We start from the raw sequence: 21,708 nt of genomic DNA on the forward strand, positions 1-21,708 counted from the left end.
ACAGACGGTGATGTGAGTGGGAGCCGCTCTGTCATCCTTCATGCTTTATATTAGCCTTTAACGGCCGTAACCGAATGAATTCTGCCTTTATTTATGGTGTTTATCTCTTGCCGGGAAATTAAACTGTCATACTGCTTATTACACCTTCACACTCTTCAGGCTAAATGAATCCAATCTCATTCTAGACTAATTAATGCTTTTAATTTAGCGCATTTTCATTGCAAATAGGCGTGTGGAGACATTAAGTCATTTGCTTTTGGTTAAAAACATTAAGTTAGGTGAATAATTGAAGAGCTAATGGAGTGTTTATGAACGGCAGTTTCTTAGCCAAGCGAGGAGTGAGGGAAGACATCGTCACGTTTGACGTGCGCAACATCACTCATGAAATACGACAGAGCGTTGAGGAGCTGCTGCAGAGAAACAAGGCATCGTTTGACCCCAAGCTCAGACACACACACACACCTAAATTAACACACTGACACAAAACTCAATTTCACATTGTACACAGAGACCTATTTTATACCGAAACTTTCACTTTTTAACAATTAATCTCAAAAATGGTCATACACATGAAATTTTGAATTCACCATTTCATTGATTTTCAACACTTCACCTTTAAAGAAAAGATTTTATTGCATTGTGACATCACATTTCCTACCCAAATTCTATCACATATCACAAATGCATAGCCTATATTTATATCATTTCATATAGTTAATATCACACGAACAGTGCCATTGCCAGTGCCAAAAATCAGCATGATTACAAATGTGATATTGATTTTATGCAACAGTTCAATAAACAAGAAGTTAATATTAAGAGACTTACGTTTTCGACACCATATTTCCTGCTTTTGCTCTATTTCTACAACAAAAATAATTCCAAACACAGCCACGGCACTTTTTTATGTTTCTGAGCAACATGACGGTGATTCGTTCCTGAATGAATCAACCTTTTAAATGATTCGATTCAATTCAACTTATTAACAGTGACTTGCTGCCACCTGCTGGCGGTTTTAATTTCACATTTAAAGTATCTTCATTTTTTAAAAATAATTTCAAACATCAGTTTTCAACGTTTTATGTTTCAAATATCAAAACATTATTTATGCATTTGTAACTGCAGGTTAGCATTCTATGTCCCAGCTGCATTAAACAGTGTGTAAACACATCTAAATGCCACTTCAGATGCATTGCATAGATGTATTTGTATAAGATGTTTTGTTGATACTGATTTCATTTGCTTGGTAATAGCCCAAATACAAGAATTTGACTCAAAAGATGATGCACACTTTTAGAAAAAAAAATGAGAGAGTCACTCACATTCAAGAGTTAAAACGGTGACGAAATCAGCACACTTGTGCTGTCACATGTCATTTAACAATAACAAAATTCATTTCTAATTTTTGCTCGTTTCATTTTTTTCATCTAATATTTATTTTATTTTAGGTCATCTATATTTCAATTCCCAAAAAGACTATTTTAATCATTTTAATTTTAGTTTTAGTTGACAATAACATCACTGTCAGTGAACAGGAACATATGAATCAGTAAGCAGCACACAGCAAGTGACTTTAGAGACTTGTATGAGTACATTTTAACACCATTTTAACTCTTCTTCTGATTGGCTGAGGCTTTAACAGTCCTATACTCTGATTGGCAGAGTTCGATCTGCGTCACTTCCTGTGTTCTGAGAGCGAGCAGCTGATCTGGAAGAGTGAAGAGTTGCCGTCTGATGACCTGTCGATGGAGAACGCTCTGGTCATCCTGCAGGTAACACACACACACGGAGCGCTCTGTTCATCTGTGTTCCCATAATGCCCAGCGTTCAGATTAATGAAATCAGGTCATGGGTAAGATTACACACATGGATGTGTACCTAGAAGTGTTCACTTCCCATGCGATTCTGTACTATCAACTAGGGCTGCATGATATATTGCATGCAATAGTCATGCGTATCTCATCAGTAAAGCCGGTTCTGTGACTAGCGCTAAATCATCAGTAGTCATGGGGCCGGCTTTACTGACTAGATGCGCATGACAATCGCATGCAAAATATCATGCAGCCCTACTGTCAACTAGTCCTAACTCAGCTTTAACCACCCAAATCCCAGAGGCCTGTTCACATCAGGAGACATGCAATATTCAGAGACTCAAACTGAGCAAAAAAATTTGCTGCAGAGGCTGATATTTATATGAACAAAAAGTGATGAAATCTTGATGATTGACATGTAAACCAATGACATCTTTATGACACATGAGCACATTCTTAATAAAATGATCTAAAAATCAGTGGTCACTCTAGATCTCCAATAATATGTCTTGATTGATGGAGAATCAAGTAAAGCTGAGCTGCTTCAGTCCAGTAAGTGTTCATCTGGAAATATGACTGCAGTTATTCTAGAAAAATCAGTCAAGATTTGACAGCAAAAAGACTCGAAGCACCAGCTTAAGATGAACTATAATCAGACAAGACTTTTACTTGATAAAAAACTGTGAGTTTATATTGCAAAAACTGATTTGAACAATGGAAAAAAATGCAAGCAGAGTTTCATTGTGTGAACAGGCCTTAAAATAAACCTGATGGCGTGAATGTCTTATTAACTAAGACATTGTTTTTAAAACATTTCCCCTTGTTCATGTGAAATACAGATGATTTTTTGGGATGTATGCTCTCTTCTGAACTGACTGAACCCTTTGACGTGTGTGTGTGTGTGTGTGTGTGTGTGAGAGAAGTTTATAATTAGCGTTCTTAAGGAGTCTGGTTTCTATGGCGACCCACTGTGATGTTGCTAAGAGCACGAGTGAAACGAAAGAACACATGCAGGATGTAGTCTGACGAACGCTGTCAGGAACACGTCTGCACATAACAAAGGGTATTTTGCATAAAGAAAAAGAAGTCTATTTTAAGAGTTAATGAATTCTGACATTATTTCTTCTGACAGCTAAATACATTTTCTCTTCAGTTTCTCATTGTTTGGGTTGAATATGATCTAGACATGTTCCTGACAGGTTTCTCATCTGGTTTTATAGGAGGTAAAATATCGCTTTATGATTCATCTCATAATTAATAAATACATACTTTTCTCTTCTCTTCTCTTCTCTTCTCTTCTCTTCTCTTCTCTTCTCTTCTCTTCTCTTCTCTTCTCTTCTCTTCTCGTCTCGTCTCGTCTCGTCTCGTCTCGTCTCTCTAGAGTACTTGTCCATTCTTGATCGATCCATCCTCTCGTGTAACAGTGTGGTTACGAACTCATCTGAAAGCACATCGTCTGGAGGTCATAAACCAACAGGTAAAATCACACTCATGACTTCGATTGTTCAGTTCAAGCGATTCACTAGCAAAAACCAGATCAAAAGAGCCATTCATTTTCCAATTTCAGCATTGCTTATAATGATTTTAAAAAGCACATAGTGATGGGTGAAACGGAGATTTTTGAAACTCTGAATCAGTTGAACCTTTGCGAACCAAAATGATTCACTGTTTTGAAGTGCTCCAATCGGGTCGCGTATCACAAATCATTTGGAGCGGGTTTGCTAATCATTTGATTTAGATCAGAACTTTGCGTATCGCGAGTCATTTGATTTGGATCGGGACTTGGGAGCGGGTCCGTGAATCATTTCATTTAGATCGGAACTTCGGAGTGGGTTTGCAAATTATTTTGCGAATTTAATTCGTGAATTTTGCATATTGCAAATCATTTGATTCAGATCGGAACTTCGGAGCGCTTTTTGAATCATATGATTTAGATCGGGACTTAGATGTGAGTTTATGAATCATTTGATTCAGATCGGGACTTTGGAGCACGTATTGCAAATCTTTTCTTCTTATTTTCTTTTTTTTATTATTAAACAGTACAAACCATTAAGGCAGTACAGTTATAAAAACAATACAAAGCAAAAAGAAACAGTATACAAATACAAATCCCTTAAGAAAATGAACCGTGGTTTTGTTATACAGTAGTCAAAGTGTAGTAACCACAGTTTTACTACAAATACCATGGTTAAACTACGGTTAGTGTAGCAAAACCATGGTTAATTTGTGGTTACCATGGCTTAACTATAATAACCATGTTTTTGAATATAGAGATTATAGAGATTTTGAATATAGAGATGCATTTTGAACATAACTTCGGATAGTTTCCACGTACTTGTCTAGATCAACTTTGAATAAAGAAAAGAGGTTTAGAGCCTAGATTTTTATGATTTTTATGTATGTGAAATTTAGCTGGCCTGCAAACACAAAAGAATTACGCAATATGTTTCTGTATTCTCTTTTGAGTAGTCAAACAATCCAAAGAAAACATCTTTAAAACAGAAAGAAAGGTCTGAAAAAAATCTGACCTAAATTTCTCTGTGTTGGTACAAAACAAGTGTATGAATCTTCCTCAGAAGAGACAAAAACAGCAACTCACTTCAATGTCTGACTTATATTATAATTACGTAATAAGCTTTTTGTGAAATTTGGAGAAACTCGTTAATCTGTTGTTTGACTTCTTTATATTTAAGAAGAGAACTACAGTTTCCAAAGTCGGATATCGCTTATCTTTACTCTAGTTTTCAGCCTAATTAGTCTTTGTGCATGTTTATTTGACTGCATCTGGTTCTCTGTCTCAGGATGCTAACTTCATGACGGTGTTGGAGTTAGCCGTGTGCTTCGGTAAAACTTTGATCATTCAGGAGATGGACGGCGTTGAACCCGTGCTGTACCCGCTGCTGCGGAGAGATCTCATCGCACAGGGTGAGTACACTAAATGGGCATTGAATAATAAAAATAAAAAATAATAGTCAGAATTGAAATACACATTTGTAGTGTATTTCAACTGAAATACAAGTTTTAGGACAACTTTGATGAAAGGTTTTGATCCACTCCAAATGTTGACTAGTATATTTGGACATACTGTTTTCTTGTATCGATTTTCTGATACTGAATGTACTATTTATATGTTGACTAAAGTTTGCAGTTTTTCAGCACATGCATTGAATCCGATTGAGAAAGCAGTCAGACATGGCTCATATTTAGCTGTTTAACAGATTATTTAGTATCTCCACCACCCCTTCATTTGGTTTGAACTCAGTCAGATCGATTGAGGTGTTCACATAAATGCTTTTCAATCATTACTAATGGATTATTAGGTTGCTTATTTACATATCCAATGATAGAACTTCAGTAAATCCAGGCAAACAATGCCAGATTTACACTGGAACTAAAACAATTTTTTTTACTATACAGTAAAAATTATGAAATATTATTAAAGTTCAAAATAACTGTGATCAAAGCTGAATTTTCATCATCATTACTGCAGTCTTCAGTGTCACATGATCTTCAGAAATCATTCTAATAGGCTGATTTACTGCTCAAGAAACATTTCTGATTATTATCAATGTTGAAAACAGCACAATATTTTTGTGCAATCTGTGATGCATTTTCTTTTCCAGGATTTTTTGGTGAATAGAACAGCATTTATTTATTATAAATGTCTATACTGTTACTTTGGATTAATTTAATGCATCCTTGCTGAATAAAAGTATTAATTTAGTAAAATATATCATACTGACCCCAAACTTTTAAATGGTAGTTTTTGTTCTGAATGGTTGTGGTTTTGTTATTTCTCTATGATTTAACTTTCAGTGACAACTGAAAAATTAATAGACGCTTGAAACATGTTGTGTCACTCATGGTTAGAACGCGGAGTTAGATGCTCCTTTAGGGAACTTACACACACACACACACACACACACACACTGCGCCTGTAGTGTGTTTATCCTCCTGTGTGTATGAAATAAGACCTGCGGGCATTTCTGAAGCCTCCTCCATATGCTGCTGTGTGTGTGTGTGTGTGGAGCAGATACGGCTGAGTCTATCAGGGACCGGCGGGAGGCAGATAAACCAAGAGCTTTTCAGCGCTTGGATGAGGAGAGAAAGAGAGAGGGGGAAATTAAAGTGTGTGTACAGACTGCTGCATTGCAGACGTACAGAAGAGATGATACACACACACACACACACACACACACACAGTGTTGTGTTCTGTTGCATCCAATCTGGCAACCCCACAAATCACAAATCCTCCTCTTCTACAAGCCGGGATTCCACACCAATCGGGGCAGCATTCATTAAGGCTGTTTTCATACTACTCGTTTTCTGCAGTACACACTGCATACTGTGCTGAGTATGGGGATTTGAGGTTTGCATAGAATCAGTCTTATTTTAGTATTTTAGGATAATTTATAAACTGTTATAGTATGTATTCATATTTTGAAATAGCTTTTATTTTTATAGATTTAGTTTTCATTTTAGTAATTTTATGATGTGCTTTTGTAATTTTTTTATTTCCGTTTCGGTTTTTTGTACTTCAGCTTAAGGCTTAAGTTTAGAAACTTAATTTAGGTTTTTCATCTAATATTTATATTTCATTTTATTTGAGCTTTATTTCAGTTAGTTTAAAATAATTTTGAATTGTTTTAGTTTTTGTTCGAAACACTTCAGAACATACTGCGTGTGCACTGTATCCCACAATGCAGTGCACTCAACTTGACTTTATTTCCAGCGTGACAAATGAATCACAATTTAATTCAAAAGTAATTAACAATTTTTTTTTATTTCAACAGTTTACATCTCCTCAACTTATTTTTCAATCCTACAGCCAAATGAAGATTTATTGTAATAGAAATCTTTTGTTTGTCTTACTGTCACTTCTGATGCATCCTTGCTGAATAAAAGTATTCATTTCTTTTACAAAAATCATACTGACCCCAAACTTTTGAACGATTATTCTATTTTAATAGAAACCTTTTGTAACATTTTAAATGTATCTGCTGTCACCTTTGATCAATTTATTGCTGAATAAAAGTATTAATTTATAAATAAAAAAAATCCTACCGATTCCAAACTTTTGAACGATAGTGTTCTAATTGGCTGTGGTTTTATATTATTTTATTTTCAATATTTTATATTTATTTTGCTCTTTGTGTGTGGCAGGGCCGCGATATGTGGTGCAGATCGGAGACAAAGTCATTGACTATAACGAGGATTTCCGTCTGTTTCTGGCGATCCGTAACCCCAGTCCCTTCATCCCACCTGACGCCAAGTCTGGTGAACTTCACCACCACTAGAGCGGGACTACGAGGACAGGTAACACACACACACTCACTTATCACAAACCCACTGCTCTGGCTCATAAATCTCATCATTATGGCATATGTGTGTGTTTAGCTGCTAGCTTTGACCATCCAGCAGGAGAAACCAGAGCTGGAGAGCGAAAAAACGAAGCTGCTGCAACAGGAAGAGGAGAAGAAGATTCAGCTCGCTCAGCTGGAGGAGTCACTGCTGGAGGTACTGAAGCACCGATCCCAGCATGTCCTTTTACTGGGTGTTTTTCTCCATAAACGCGACAAACTGTGTGTTTTGTGTGTAAAGACGTTGACAACCGCTCAAGGGAATATCCTGGAGAATAAGGTGCTGATTGAGTCTCTGAACCAGACCAAAGTCAGCAGCGCTCTGATCCACCAATCGCTGACTGAATCGCACCGTCTGCAGATGTCACTCGACCAGGTGATGCTGGGAAAGAGTATGATTATGAACAAGATACCAGGAATGAATGAAACAGCAGGTGGCACCAGTGTAACATCAGTCTCTCCGTGTGTCTGTAGGAAAGAGACGCGTACCTGCCGCTAGCCGAGACGGCCAGCAAGATGTACTTTGTGATCACGGATCTGTCCAAGATTAATAACATGTACAGATTCAGTCTGGCTTCCTTCCTGCGACTCTTTCACCGAGCACTGCAGACCGAACAGGTGACGAGGACACACACATCTGTACACACTGACAAAATAATGAATTAGTGAAGCTGACTGTGTGTGTGATGCAGGAAAGTGAGAGCACTGATGTGAGGATTTCCACGCTGGAGAGCTCACTTTTCAAGGTAACACGCACTGAATCCCTCATTATATAATAAAATAATTAGTGCTGGGCAACCGTTAAATTTTTTAATCGCGATTAAGCATGTGATTTTATGTGATTAATCGCATCGTTATGCACAAAATTCAGTAATGAATTCAAAAGTAGTGTACTGTGCACTTTTTTCATTTAAAAGTACTGCTATATGAGTGCAATAACAGCAATATTCCTTTTACATAGTAGCAGTTCAAATATTTATTGTAAATCTCAATTTAGAACATTAAAGGTGACCTATTATGCAAAAATCACTTTTATAAGGTGTTTGAACACAGTTGTGTGGCCGCAGTGTGGGAAAACAACAAGACTATAATGGTAAAAATCCCCCCACTCATTTATTTATAATCTAATAAAGTAATAAACAGTCTCTCAGAATGAGCAGTTTCAGATTCTCCCTCTGTTCACGTCACAGAGGGGAGAAAGTCCCGCCCATCTGTGACGCTGCCCTATAAGCATAGACACAGCCCTGAGTGAGAAGCTGCGGTCCGCCTCCGCCATTATCGTTACTGATTACTGTAGCTGCTGGAGATATACATGTCAGCGCCAAAGAGGCTTTTCAGGTGTTGTGTTTTGGGATGCACTAACGAACATAGGGGTCTCCATAGACTCCCTCCATCTGAGCCGCTGAGGACACTGTGGTTAAGTTTCATTTTCTGAGGAAATGTCCCGGAAAAAAATCGGTAAAGTCCCCAATAGATGTAGGGATCAATACCAACGCTTCGTGCGCGAACGTCAGCTCCAGACAAAGTATCACGCGTTTGTTTTCCAAATTGCCTTTATGAAAGAGCTTCTTGGCACTCTGTAAGGCTAATGATGCTAAAGCTATCATCGTCTCTGTCTGTTTTCACTGGTGCTGCCTTCATGAATGATCATGAATAGGAATGTGGTTGTTAAAAGTTGAATATGAAAGCAATGTGAGTCGATCGCTTTAAGTTGTTGAGCTCATAATCACGAGTGGGACTTATAAAGTTTGTGATAGCATGCCATGCACCATGAGACCAGCTATGTTGTTATTTTTATGGTGCTGTGCTCCCTGTCTGTTTAATTCATAATCGCGAATTTATTATACACAGTACAATCAGATGAATGACTTTGAAACGGGGTACTTTTTCTGTAAAGTATCATACGGCTTGTACTAATCGTGGAATGTTTATTTGGAAAGGTTAGCACTGCTAACGCTGGAGCTCCTCTTGAAGCTCCGCCCTCTTCTCCGGGAGCACCAACTAATTTGCATAAAAGCAACACACTCAAAATCAGAGTGTTTTGGCTCAAACCCTAAAAGTGGCAATTTTAACAAAAAATTATTTGTCGGGTATTTTGAGCAAAAACTTCACATACACACTGTGGGGATATCAGAGACTTATTTTACATCTTGTAAAAAGGAGCATAATAGGTCCCCTTTAATGTAATCAAATTAAATATTAAACCAAAGCTATTTGCCACTACCAGGGCATTAACGTTTTTATAGAAAATATTTTATTACAAGTTATGCTCAGAGTCCAGAGCCTCAAGCGCGAGACAGCACTCGTATGTGTGGAAGAATAAGGGTGTACTCACACTAGGCAAGCTTGGGCGCAGGTTGTTTAGCCGTCCCTGACTAGGTTGGAAAAGGTGGGCCAGAGCAAAGTTCACATGTAGTGTGAGCGGAGCGCGGATCTTCTGATACGTGCAGCATGATTGCATATGTATATTGTGAGATGGCCGTGTGTCACCGTGTCACAAACGACTCAACCACAAAGTTAACAAAACGATGCTCTCCACCGTGCTGAGCGAGAGCGCTTCTCTGCGGTCTTCACGTGCTATCGGAAACTTCCTATTTCTTTTCTGTTAAAAATAACAGTGAACAGTGGTTTGTGAATGTTGATGCTTAGCCTAAATAATTTTATCGGGAGCGTTCATGTGAGAAATTTTATTCAATGTATTTATGCCACCTAGAGCTGGTTCTGCTATTTATCTGAATATGGAATGAATAAAATGTATGGCAGTCAATGAATTCATATGACATTTGTAAATCAGCATTTTGAAGTTTGAGTTGATACAGCACAACATAAATGAATGTTTGTCCACTGAGAGAGCTTCATTGATTCTAGCAACAGTGATCTAGTTTTGTTTTGTTTCGGTCTAGCCAGATTGAGCTGTTGTTTTGCGTGTTAAGGAGACCAATTTTTCCAGCACCGAACCTGCTTTTCTTGAGTGCAAATCACGAACGAGCCTCCAGCACTGACACTGTGTCATATCCATTCATTTATGCATTTGGCAGACGCTTGTATCCAAAGCGATTTGCATTGCATTCAAGCTACACATTTTCTCAGTTCATGCATTCCATGGGAATCGAACCCATGATGTTTGTGTTGGTAGCGCTGTTCTCATCTAAAATGATGAATTTGTGTGTCCGTTTACAGGCGGATCAGTTGATGTTTGCGCTGCACTTTGTGAAGGGAATGAACCCAGAACTCTTCCAGGAGAACGTAAGTGTGTGTGTGTGAGCCCTAAACTCTCATAACCGATCCTGAATGAATGATGACGTTTCTATTTTGGGTCGTATACAGCTCCCGCAGCGACTCTGACAAGACAAATGTGCTGTTATTAGTCCTGCCAGTAAAGCACAATAAAACTGAATCACTCATGTTTGTTTGTGTCTCATGCAGGAATGGGACATGTTCACTGGCCTGATCATTGGAGACATGGTATGAATGTCTTTATGCTTTTCTCAATTAAATAACACGCATCTCTTCTCTTCAGTTGTAGAAACTCTTTCTGTCTTTCTTCAGGACTCCCAGAAGTCTCTGCGAGAACAGTTTCCATCTTGGATTGATCAGGAGAGGCTGATGGCTGTGGCTCTGCTCAAGGTAATTAGGACCTTTACGAAAATTACAGAATAAAATGTGGATTTGATGAATAAATCCAGAGCTGCTCTGAGAGTCACTTCACCAGCTTTTCACCATTTCTTTTGATAAAAACTATTATATCATATACACACAGAAACTCAGGTCTCCCTGACAACCTGTCAGAACAGAAATTGAGATTAATTTGAAGAAATTGTGACAGAAATATATTACTATTGTGCAGAAGCATGTACTTCTTAAAGTAGAAGTAATAATAATAATATTAGTAATAATAATAATCAAAACTTTATTTTTTAATTTCTTATATTTAATATATTTTAATATTTTTTAGATTTAATTCTTTAAATTATATTTTATTGTGTTTTAATTTGACCACTAAACCTCTGTTGTGCAGAATTATTTACCAAAAGAAAAAAGGAATTGTTAAATTTCCATTTGGCTACATTTGAAAAGATTAATAAAACATTTTATGTAAATTGTTATATGCCTTAATTTGATTATCACCATTTTTGATAATATTTTTTTGTATTATTATAATATTATTATTATTATAATCATAAATCAATAAATAAACAAAAGCGCAAAGAGCCCTAGATAACCTTTAAAGTTTCATGATTTAATTAATAAGAAATGCTTTTTGATTACTAAATTTAATTTAACCCTTAAAATCCAGAACAAAAATTCAACAGAAAAAAACGGACACCAGAAATATTAAAATGTAAAAAAATATATTTTACTTTAAATAAAAAAAAACTATTTTTGAATTTACTTTTTTATGAAAATTTTATTTAACCATTAAAATGGAATCCTGAAAAATGTAAACAGAAAGAGCTCAAACAATAGAGCATGGGACTAGCAACACCATGAGAAAGCAAGAACTGATAAAATAAAAAATATGTACCTTGAATGGAGTGCAAGTCACTTTGGATAAAATCATCCGCCAAAAGCATAAATGTAAATGACTATTAGCATTGCTTTTTCTGTCTTTCTCTAGTATGTTTACTACTTCTGTATCTCTCTAGAGCACATTTCCAGTGCTGTATCAGTCTCTCTGTCTGAACGACTCAGACCTGTGGCTCACATTCTCACGCAGTTCCTGCTGTGAACAGGAAATCCCGCCTCCCATTGCAGAGAAGATCTCCTTCTTTCAGCAGGTGAGCTGCCAATCAACAGTCTGCACCAATCAGAATACTCACAGAGCACTGACTCTATTTCGGTCTCTTTCTCAGGTGTTGGTGGTTCAGGCGTTACGGCCGGATCGCTTGCAGGGTGCGATGGCAGCTTTTGCATCTCAAGCTTTGGGTAAGTTCAGAGAGAGACGACACACACACACAGCTCAGAGTCAGGCATGTATAATATATCTGACGGCTGACTCTCACTCTTTGTCATCAGTTTGTGTCGAGCTTTTCTCTGGAGTTTAATTATGATTCACAGAGTGAACTCAACCTTCAGATATATTATAAATACCTCACACACAACTCTCTCTGTGTGTGTGTGTGTGTGTGTGTGTGGTCGATACAGGGATATTGATTTAGGTTTAGTCATCAGCTTATTATAAGTTTCAAATCAGGCAAGTGTGAAGCTACACACACACACACACACACACAATTAGTGCTGATTGATGCTCTCTAGGGCCACTTGCAATGAGACACAATTAAAACCTGAGCAAACACAACATTCATCTCCTTTACCTGCAACACACACATACACACACACACACACACACAAAACAAGCCCTAATACAACAAAACCAGAGAACACAAACACACACGAGTAGGCTTATAACACTGTCGATGGATGAATGATAGATAGATAGATAGATAGATAGATAGATAGATAGATAGATAGATAGATAGATAGATAGATAGATAGATAGATAGATAGATAGATGCCAAATGTATTGGGTCACCCCCTTCTAATGAACATGTTTGACTACTTTAGTAATTTCTATGAGTACAAATCGTAATGTTTAAGCATTAGGGATGTGACAAGACACGTATCCCATGAGATGAGACGAGACTGGGGTCACGAGAACAAGACAAGCCGAGATTTTTAGACTTAAAAAAAACAACAAAAAGAAATCCTTAATTAGGAAATATATAGGGAAAAATAGTCTTTTATTCAACTGGAAAACACAAAATGCAAAAAATGTAGGTGCGTTTTGAAATCAATGTGCACTTTAATGAAATTAAACTTCTATTTTAATTAATTATATGCAGTAATAAACAACATACTAGAGCTGCACGATTCTGGATATTTTAAAAATATATTTGCAATTCTCACGATTCTGAATTTTTTTTTTAGAAAACTAAACAAAATAACGTAATTTACTAGTGGTTCTGACAAAAATGTTCATTGGTTAAGTCTTTTAGAAATATACATTCATTTGAACAAAAAAAAAAAAAAAAATTCAATGAAGGAGTCAGTGTCTCGGTTCATAAAGACTCGTTTCACTATTGGAATCTCCTGAATGAATGATTCAATGTCAAATACATTTTTTAAACGGGTTGTCGATGATAAGTGCTACAATACAAGTGTTAAGATACTTTTGTTTTGATCGCTACTGTAGACAATAAGTGTTTATACCCAAACTATAAACTTTTATCCCAGTAGGCCTACTTCTGTTATTTAAATGTCTGTAACACAGAAACAATGATGTGTGGTTGAAAAGACTGTTTGTGCTGCTCTTTCTGGATCAGCAGCAGCATGAATGCACATTTGAATGCACTTAAGCGCATGTTTTTTCGCCACCCATATCAGTGAAGAACAGCGTTCACATCGGAAGCGTGATGATGGCCGACCCTCTGATTCATTAACATTGGCAGCGACAAAACATGCTTCTCACGCTCCACTGACACTCGCGATGTTAAACAGTCGTAATAGACATAGCTGCATCGTTGTCATTCAGAAATAAGATTGCGTGGGTGTTTGAATCAAGATCGCAATTTTTTTAATGATTAATGGTGCAGCTCTAATGTAAAGGATATTGTCACGTTCTCGTGAGAAACATCTGATTTCGCGAGATCTCATGCCACGAGATCTCGTCACGTCCCTATTAAGCATATAATGATATTCTAGGGAATTGTGTGCTTCTAATTTTATAGCAACAGTTTGGACAGGACCTTTTCTATTCTAACATGACAGTGCTTCTGTGTATAAGACACAGTTCAGAAAGACATGATTGATTGAGTCAGTGTGGAAGAACTTGACTGGTCTGCAGAAACCCAGCTGAACACCTCTGGTGTGACTTTAAATGCAGACCTTGAGCCAAAAACTCCTCACCAAACACCAGTGACTTGTATAGACACTATAAGGATAAAAGTGTTGGGACTCTTCATGTCGTGTTTCAGGTCTTTATGAGGTAACGAGCTTCAGCCGGGATCCCAGATGTCTCTCTGTGAATTTGAGATGTAGGCTGTGTCCCGATTCACATAATATCACTCCACAATAGTGCACTTTTGGGCTGTTATCCACAAACTGCTTGTACTGGAGAAGGAGTCAGTGTGAGGCTCTGCCAGCTCTTTAGCTGGTGTCTCTCTTTAGCTCTTGGTTTTGAGGAATTTGATGGGCTGATGGTGGTTTTTTTTAGTTTTTTTTTTTGGATATCCATTACCATTATCGATTCATGCTTGGACTCTATATCTTATGTCCTCAAACAGCAGTTTGCCTCGTTTGTAGAGATTTATCGGTGGACTAGCAATTGAACTCTTGACAGAAATGTGTTTTTCAAATCCTCGACTTTTCTCTTTCAATTTATCAGCTGTGAGTCCAAAACTCTGGAGCTGATTTTTAATCGTAGGTTTGTGCGCTAAACATTTAAGCTGTCTAAGTAATGCTTGTAGAGATTCATTCATCTAATAACTTTACAGTTTTAGTTTAGCTCATGTTAGCAGGCAGCAGCCCTTCCGTCAGGAGGGCAACTGAGTCTGGATTCAGACAGAAGATGAGGTTGTTCGGATCGATTTGGCTATTTGTACATTTCAATATCAAATGGAATCAGTCCTGAGCCAAAGCCCTGACTCACTCCATTACCTGTTTGTGCTGATCGATCAGATTTTACACTCGCTGTTTCTCTAGTCTTGAAGGTCACAGCAGGATGGAGGTAGATGATTTCTTGAAAAAGTATTTATTTTATTTATATATATATATATATATATATATATATATATATATAGAGAGAGAGAAAATAATGCAAAGCATCACTTCATATATTAAATTTTATTTATGACTTTGTGTGTGTATATTATTTTTAAAAAACTATTTTTTACATTTTTAAAAACAGTGCAATTTCATATACTTCATAACTTCATAATATGTGTGACATGGTTTATATAATAATTATAATAATTGTATTATTTATATAATTATAATTTAATTGTTTCATATATTATGTTGTATTTTCTAATTTCTTTTATTTAAAATATTTGTCTGTAATAAAAATAAATGTAATATGACATGGTTCATATATTTTTTATGTTAAAGAAATCTAATATATATTTATTATTATTTATAGTAAACAGTAGAATATAGTAATATTACAATATGGTACAATATTTTTTACATTCATTTTAATTGATTTAATGATCTAAACATTATATGCTTAAACATTAAGATTTGTACTCATAGAAATTACTAAAGTAGTCAAACCTGTTCATTAGAAGGGGGTGACCCAATACATTTGGCAATATAGTGTATATCCATGGACTGACAAGAAGTATTTCTGGAATTTTTTTAATCATTGTCAGGTGTGGACATTTTTGACCTTGCTTCTGGAGAAACTTGTGGACCATTTGTTTTCAGTGCTGGGTGGATGCTACCCAAACCCTCAGACAGCTGGCATAAATGCTGTGTTTGGGGTTCATGGTGGGTGATGTGTAACCTTAAGAGTCCTGGAAACAGCAGCGCTTTGAGCTCACAAATCATCAGTGTGAACAGCAGCCCTCCTTTCCAAACAGTCCCACCGCCACACACACACACACACACGCACGCACGCATGGGTCTCATTACTGATAATACAGCAGTTTTGCCATCACCAGCGCTTCCGCAGCTACATTCAGTAAAATTAATTGCCTAATTAGCAAATAAAATGGCTTGTTTGCCAGTGACTGTGGTTTAGTATGGAAGACATTTAGTCCAAGGGCGAACCATCGGTTAGTCTGTGATTAGCGTTTCCAGTGTACGCTATAATTCATTTTTCCAAACACTATTGATTTTAGTGGAGGAAGAGAGGAGGAGGACAAGAACGAAATGAGGAAAGAGGGCCTGCGATATATTTTTAACTGTTCTGCGATCGGTGTTGACAAGAGTCGGGCTGTCTGCGGTCTCGGTTTGATGTAGCTGACCGCGGTAATGATGCCAGAGCAAACCTCATTGCCTCAACTGCCTGCATACGAGTGCTTTGCACTGGAAAATGCAGCGCACATTCAGCGTAACTCACCCCATTGCCTTCGCGTTGAATGTTCACAGTTAAATAGAACTTACCTGTCAAAATGACTACAGTTTGCAAAAACATGTTGATAGAATTCACTTTTTGTGTTCTACTGTTAATATGCACTACTAATGCGTCAGGAAGGATTCATTTAATTGATCAAAGTGACAGCAAAGGCGTTTAGAATGTTACAAAGATAAGATAATAAATGCTGCTCTTTTGAACTTTCTATTCATCAAAGAATCCTGACAAATTAAATGTATCAGTTTTCACAAAAATAGTTGGCATTATATTTTGGTTTTCAACATGGATAATATTTAGAAAATCAGTATATTAGAATGATTTCTGAAGGATCATGTGACACTGAAGACTGGAGTAATGATGCTGAAAATTCAGTGCTGCGTCACAAAAATAAATGACATTTTAACAGATATTCATATAGACAACCATTATTTTGAATTATAATAATATTTCATTCTATTACTCTTTACTGTATTTTTTTATTCAGTTTTTAATTCTATATTTTGTTTTTATTTTAATTTTAAAGTTTTGCTTATTTTGTTGTGCTTTTTTGTCATTTTTATTAGTTTTTAGTGTAATTTTTAGTATATACATGTAATTAATTTTATTTCAGTTTTATTTTAGTACATCAAACTAAACTAAAATGAGAAATACAAAGCTTTTTAATGTTTTACTTTATTTTGGTTAATGTTCATATTATTTCTAGTAAAGAAAATGTTCCTTTAATGGTTTTAATTTTAGTTTCCGTTTCCGTAGCTCTTGCCTGGTGAGCAAAAGAGACTTCATTCAACAACATTCAAAAATCCCAGTCTAGTTTTGAGTGTCTGTTCCTTTAAGAACTGGCTCTGGATTGTAGAATAAGTTAGCATGAGTTTCTAATAGTTCTACTTGGCTGAATCTCAGTGTTTGATGGGGAATGCTGGGTGTGTGTGTGTGTGTGTGTGTGTGTGTGTGTGTGTGTGTGTGTGTGTGTGTGTGTGTGTGTGTGTGTGTGTGTGTGATGGAGGCTGGCAGATCTCCTGATGGTTTTCCAGCGGCCGCCGTCTCGCTTCCGTGGAGATAATCAGAACTGTAGATTTTCCCGTAAACAACACAAACACACAGTTTTCTCCTGAAGAGCTGGCAGAGGCTCAACATGTCCTGGTCTGAGACGACATACACACACACACACACACTCTTACAGGACGTTCTTCAGTGCTCGAAACACCTTACGGTGTCAATTACCCTTCTCACAGGGGTCCTTCTGTCCCTCTGTTGTCTGTTTTTCTCTTTTTCTACCTGCTCACTATTTTTCTGTGTTTTGACTCACAGTATATGAGCTGTGAATGTGAAGAGCAGCTTGTGTGAAGACGCTGCGTTACTCCGTTCACTCATTTATCGCACACAGACTGTAGATGGTTTGAAGGAATGGGTTCAGAGGGTCACACTGATGCTATAATACCACACTAAAATAAATAACATTTCTCATGAATAGTAATGTTCGTTCCACTGCCATTAACTGAACTGAAGCAGAACTCACTAAATCTTTAAATACATCTGAGCCACTATAAAAGAGGGGGGGGGGGAAATGTCTTCCTAGTTAAACTTCTGGTGGTAATTGTTCTATGGAAGTAAATAATCCTTAATTTTATTTTATTTAATTTTTTGTTAAAAAAAATACATTTTTTTTTTTTTTTTTAATGAACCATATTTCAACATTTAATATTTCAATTTGTTTTTTAATATAAATAAACACATTTTATTTTATTTTTATTCCTTTTATTTTTTTTTTCCAAATTGTTAATATTTATTGTATTTTGTTTTTTTTATTATGAACCATATTATAGAATTTAACATATTAAATGATATCAGTTATTTTTTTGTTTATTTTCAAATGAGTTTTGTGGGTTACGCTAATGCTGTAACTATTAGATCCATAAAAGAAATAATAACATTCCTCATGAATAGTAATGTGCGTGCCATTAGCTCTAATGCCGCGTCATTAGGAATTAAAGCAGAACTCAGTAAATCTTTAAATACGTCCTGACTAGCAGAAGACCTTTTCCCATGGCACCGGCGTGTCCTGAACAATTACTCTGAGCCTCGGCCTCCGCTGACTCTAAATATGAGTCACGACAGACTCCTGCAGGAGGAAACCTCTGCGCTTCGAAGGCTTCAGCGTTCTGATATACTGAACCTGGAGAGAGATCTGTTAACGCTCAGCAGCCAATCACCTGAGCCGTAAATGTCATGTGACTGCTCCTCCTATCATATTAGGACAAATCAGGGATCCATTTTAATACATTTTTACATTAAATTCAGCTTTAATAGTCAATTTAATGGGCTGGACTGGCTGTCTGAGACTTGTTAATTAATTGTAATAAATAGTATTAATATATACCATTATAGTATTTATTTAGTAATATTTTGAATGATCTTTTATTTGTATTCATTCATTTTTTATTTAAATGTCAAATAACATTTAACATTTCAGCTTTTATGAATTAACATTTTGTTTTTATTTTATTTTGTTTTAATAAAGCAGTATACATTTATTTTATTATTTTATTATGAACATTATTATAACATTTCAAATTGTATGAATTAACATTGTTTATTTATTTTATTTTTATTACGTTGTAAGCATTTATTATTTTATTAACCTTATTAAAACATTTAAAGATACATAAATAACATTATTTTTTTTATTTTAGAATTTTTCTTATTTTATTTTAAACCTTTTTTGTAACATTTAACACGTTTAATTTTTTTCTCATAAATCTTATAACATTTAACATTTCAAGAAATATTTATTTATTCATCTCACTTTAAGATACTACTGAAAGTACAATTATACCATGCAGACCAATTCATCTGCCAATATTTGAAACTTGAACAACTTTTAAACTTTCTTTTCTTTTTTTATTAAATTAGCGTATTTTATTTTATTTTGAGGAATCTAATTTGAGCATGTTTTATAAACTTTTATTTTATAGCTTTCATTTATGTTATTTTGAATGTCATTGTGAAGTGTTACCAGAACTTCATCCAATTTCTAATTTCATCTTCATTCATTTTTACAGCTGTGATTCTGCAGTAGCAGTAATACCGTGGTATTTTCGAGCAGTAAACTGTGTCTGACAGAAGGGCTCTTCATTTGTATTTTCAGTCTCTGATCTTTTCTTCTGTCGTCTGCTGTATCTCTGTGATGTATTGGCTGACGTCACTGAAGGTCACGCTCTTTTTCTGCTGCCGTTCCAACTGGCCGCTACCTCCGCTTTTATTTATTCTCCAAAGCCAACTTTCACTCTCATTGGCTGTTTGGCGGTTGTTCACGTTGGATCCAGTTGAAAGACTTTCGGATGCTTTCCAGAGTCTTAACGGTGTTCCTGAGAGAGAGAGAGAGTTTGATGTCTGACACTGAGTCACTGTGTGTACGCTATGGATCTTTGTTTCTAATCCGCTTACAAGTGACGCTAAGCTGCAGAGTCATTTAACGGCTGTTACGGGCTGGACCCACTGTCTGAGACAGAATAGATGTGTGTGTGTGTGTGTGTGTGTGTGTGTTGTCCAGGTTAAACCTGCTCTGCGGAGCAGAATAGCTGTGCGCTGGCCTGTTCTCGTGGTTGCTATGGAAATGAAATGTAAGGTCGCTTGAAGATATTCGGTCGCTCTCAAGAGTGCAGAGCTCGACTAGAATGACAACGATGTGCCGCATTGAGTGTGTGTGTGTGTGTGTGCGTGTGTGTGTGTGCGCATAGCTGTAGTTTGCAAACAAAATTGTCTTGAGAAGTTACGAGGGAATGTCCTCATTTTGAAAAATGCTTCATCATTAAAATATATTTTGTTTTTGTTTAAAAAGTTTTCTCTCAGGGTTCAGGATAGACTACAGTAGTTTTTTTGTGTTTGGTTTTTTCTAACTAAAAGTTAGTTTAGAAAAATTATTCATAATTAAATATTTAAAAAAAAAAAATTCTCTCAGGGTTTGGGTTAGACTAAAAAAAAAAATACTTTCTATAAATGTGTTTTTTAATGTTCTCTCAGGGTTTGGTTTAGACTGTGATTAAAAATGATTCATAATTAAATAATTTTTTTTATAAAAAAGTTTTCTCTAAGGGTTGGGTTAGACTGTACATTTAGAAAAATGATTTGCAATTAAATTAGAGTTTTTCTCTCTGTAAAAATGCTCTCTTGGAGTTTGGGTTAGACTGTAGTCATTGATATCTTAATATAAAATAACCAATGTCTGTGATAGGTGCTCATTTACAGAGATGGGGAAACACCGATAAACATTTGAATCCCTTTTTAAGTTGGAATGGCTGCCTAAATGGATTCTAATGAATAATATTAATAAACGCTATTTATTATGCTAATTTATTATACTAATATATCAGTTTTCACCAGCAGAAGAAAACTGGTGTCACAATTTAGGTACACCTGTAAGTGTAAAGGTGTACGAGTGCACATCTATAGATTGAGACATGTGCACAGTCCGGGACAAAATGCATTCTCTAAGGCATTAAGAGCCAATTAGTGCATTTGAATGTATAAATACCGAGAGAATGTGAGACGCTAGAAGGGAGGTTCTAGTCGTGAATCGCTCGACCAACTCTAAATTCCTAGCATTACAGAGGGGCACGCCGAATAGGTCAGATATGATGGTCAAAGTAAGTAGGGGTGAAGTAGGAAGGTGTTTTCCCCGATCACTTAGTGCAGAAGAGTCTGAACAAAGCTTGAGAATATTTGTTTTTAAGTTTCTTGTTTTTATTATTATTATTAAAAAAAAATTCAACTCCTTATTTTTATTGCTGTGATCAATATTATTATTTCTTTAATGACTATTTTACTTTCTTTCATGTAAAGCACTTTGAATTACCATTGTGTATGAAATGTGCTATATAAATAAACTTGCCTTGCCTAATATTTATTATTGTTTTGAATTGGATTTCATTTTTATTTTACTTTGAGTAATTTTGTTGTGTACTTTCATTTAATTTTTTATTAATTTTAGTACTTCAACATTTCAATTTGTTGCCAAGTCAACATTTCAAATTTTTGTTTAAATAATTAAAATAAGTAATAAAAAATTTAATTAAACTAATATTTTATATTTTATTCTTCATTCTTAAATTATTCAAATTCTATTATTTTTATAGAATTTTTCTTTTTCTTTATGATGGCTGTGTAAAACACTGACTCACCTGCGTGTATGAAATGTGCTGTATAAATAACTTGCGTTCATCACACTGGGCTGGATAATTGCTCTTGTGGAAACCCTGCAGAAGCTCACAGTCGTGTGGAGAGGAGAGCTGGATCTCACCGAATACTAAAGATACATCTGAATATCATCTGTGTTCAGTGTCATCTGACAGATGATGCAAATCAATAAAGTACCGTGTACCTGTCTGTCTGTATCTGGGTTACCTAGAGGACAACATGTCTGCCTGTCTGTCTGCTTTAGTTTGTCAGTCTGTCTGTGAACTAA

At 35.9% G+C, this 21,708-nt stretch overlaps 1 protein-coding gene and 1 pseudogene across 2 annotated transcripts in view; one reads left to right on the forward strand and one right to left on the reverse strand.

Moving 5' to 3' along the window:
• LOC306851007 (claudin-19-like) overlaps window positions 1-21,708 on the reverse strand; it is a 564,676-nt gene that overhangs the window by 251,400 nt on the left and 291,568 nt on the right. The window lies entirely within an intron of this gene.
• The window catches only part of LOC306851234 (cytoplasmic dynein 2 heavy chain 1-like), a 129,421-nt pseudogene that overhangs the window by 81,237 nt on the left and 26,476 nt on the right, over window positions 1-21,708 (forward strand). The window contains exons 36-48 of the transcript in view: window positions 1,663-1,772; window positions 3,193-3,288; window positions 4,613-4,736; window positions 6,975-7,127; window positions 7,209-7,328; window positions 7,413-7,547; window positions 7,646-7,789; window positions 7,864-7,917; window positions 10,352-10,417; window positions 10,598-10,636; window positions 10,721-10,798; window positions 11,818-11,949; window positions 12,025-12,097. The product of the transcript in view is annotated as a cytoplasmic dynein 2 heavy chain 1-like (transcript). The remainder of the gene's footprint in view (window positions 1-1,662; window positions 1,773-3,192; window positions 3,289-4,612; window positions 4,737-6,974; window positions 7,128-7,208; window positions 7,329-7,412; window positions 7,548-7,645; window positions 7,790-7,863; window positions 7,918-10,351; window positions 10,418-10,597; window positions 10,637-10,720; window positions 10,799-11,817; window positions 11,950-12,024; window positions 12,098-21,708) is intronic.

Source organism: Barbus barbus (genome assembly GCF_936440315.1).
Source record: "Barbus barbus genome assembly, chromosome: 31".
Lineage (NCBI taxonomy): Eukaryota > Metazoa > Chordata > Actinopteri > Cypriniformes > Cyprinidae > Barbus > Barbus barbus.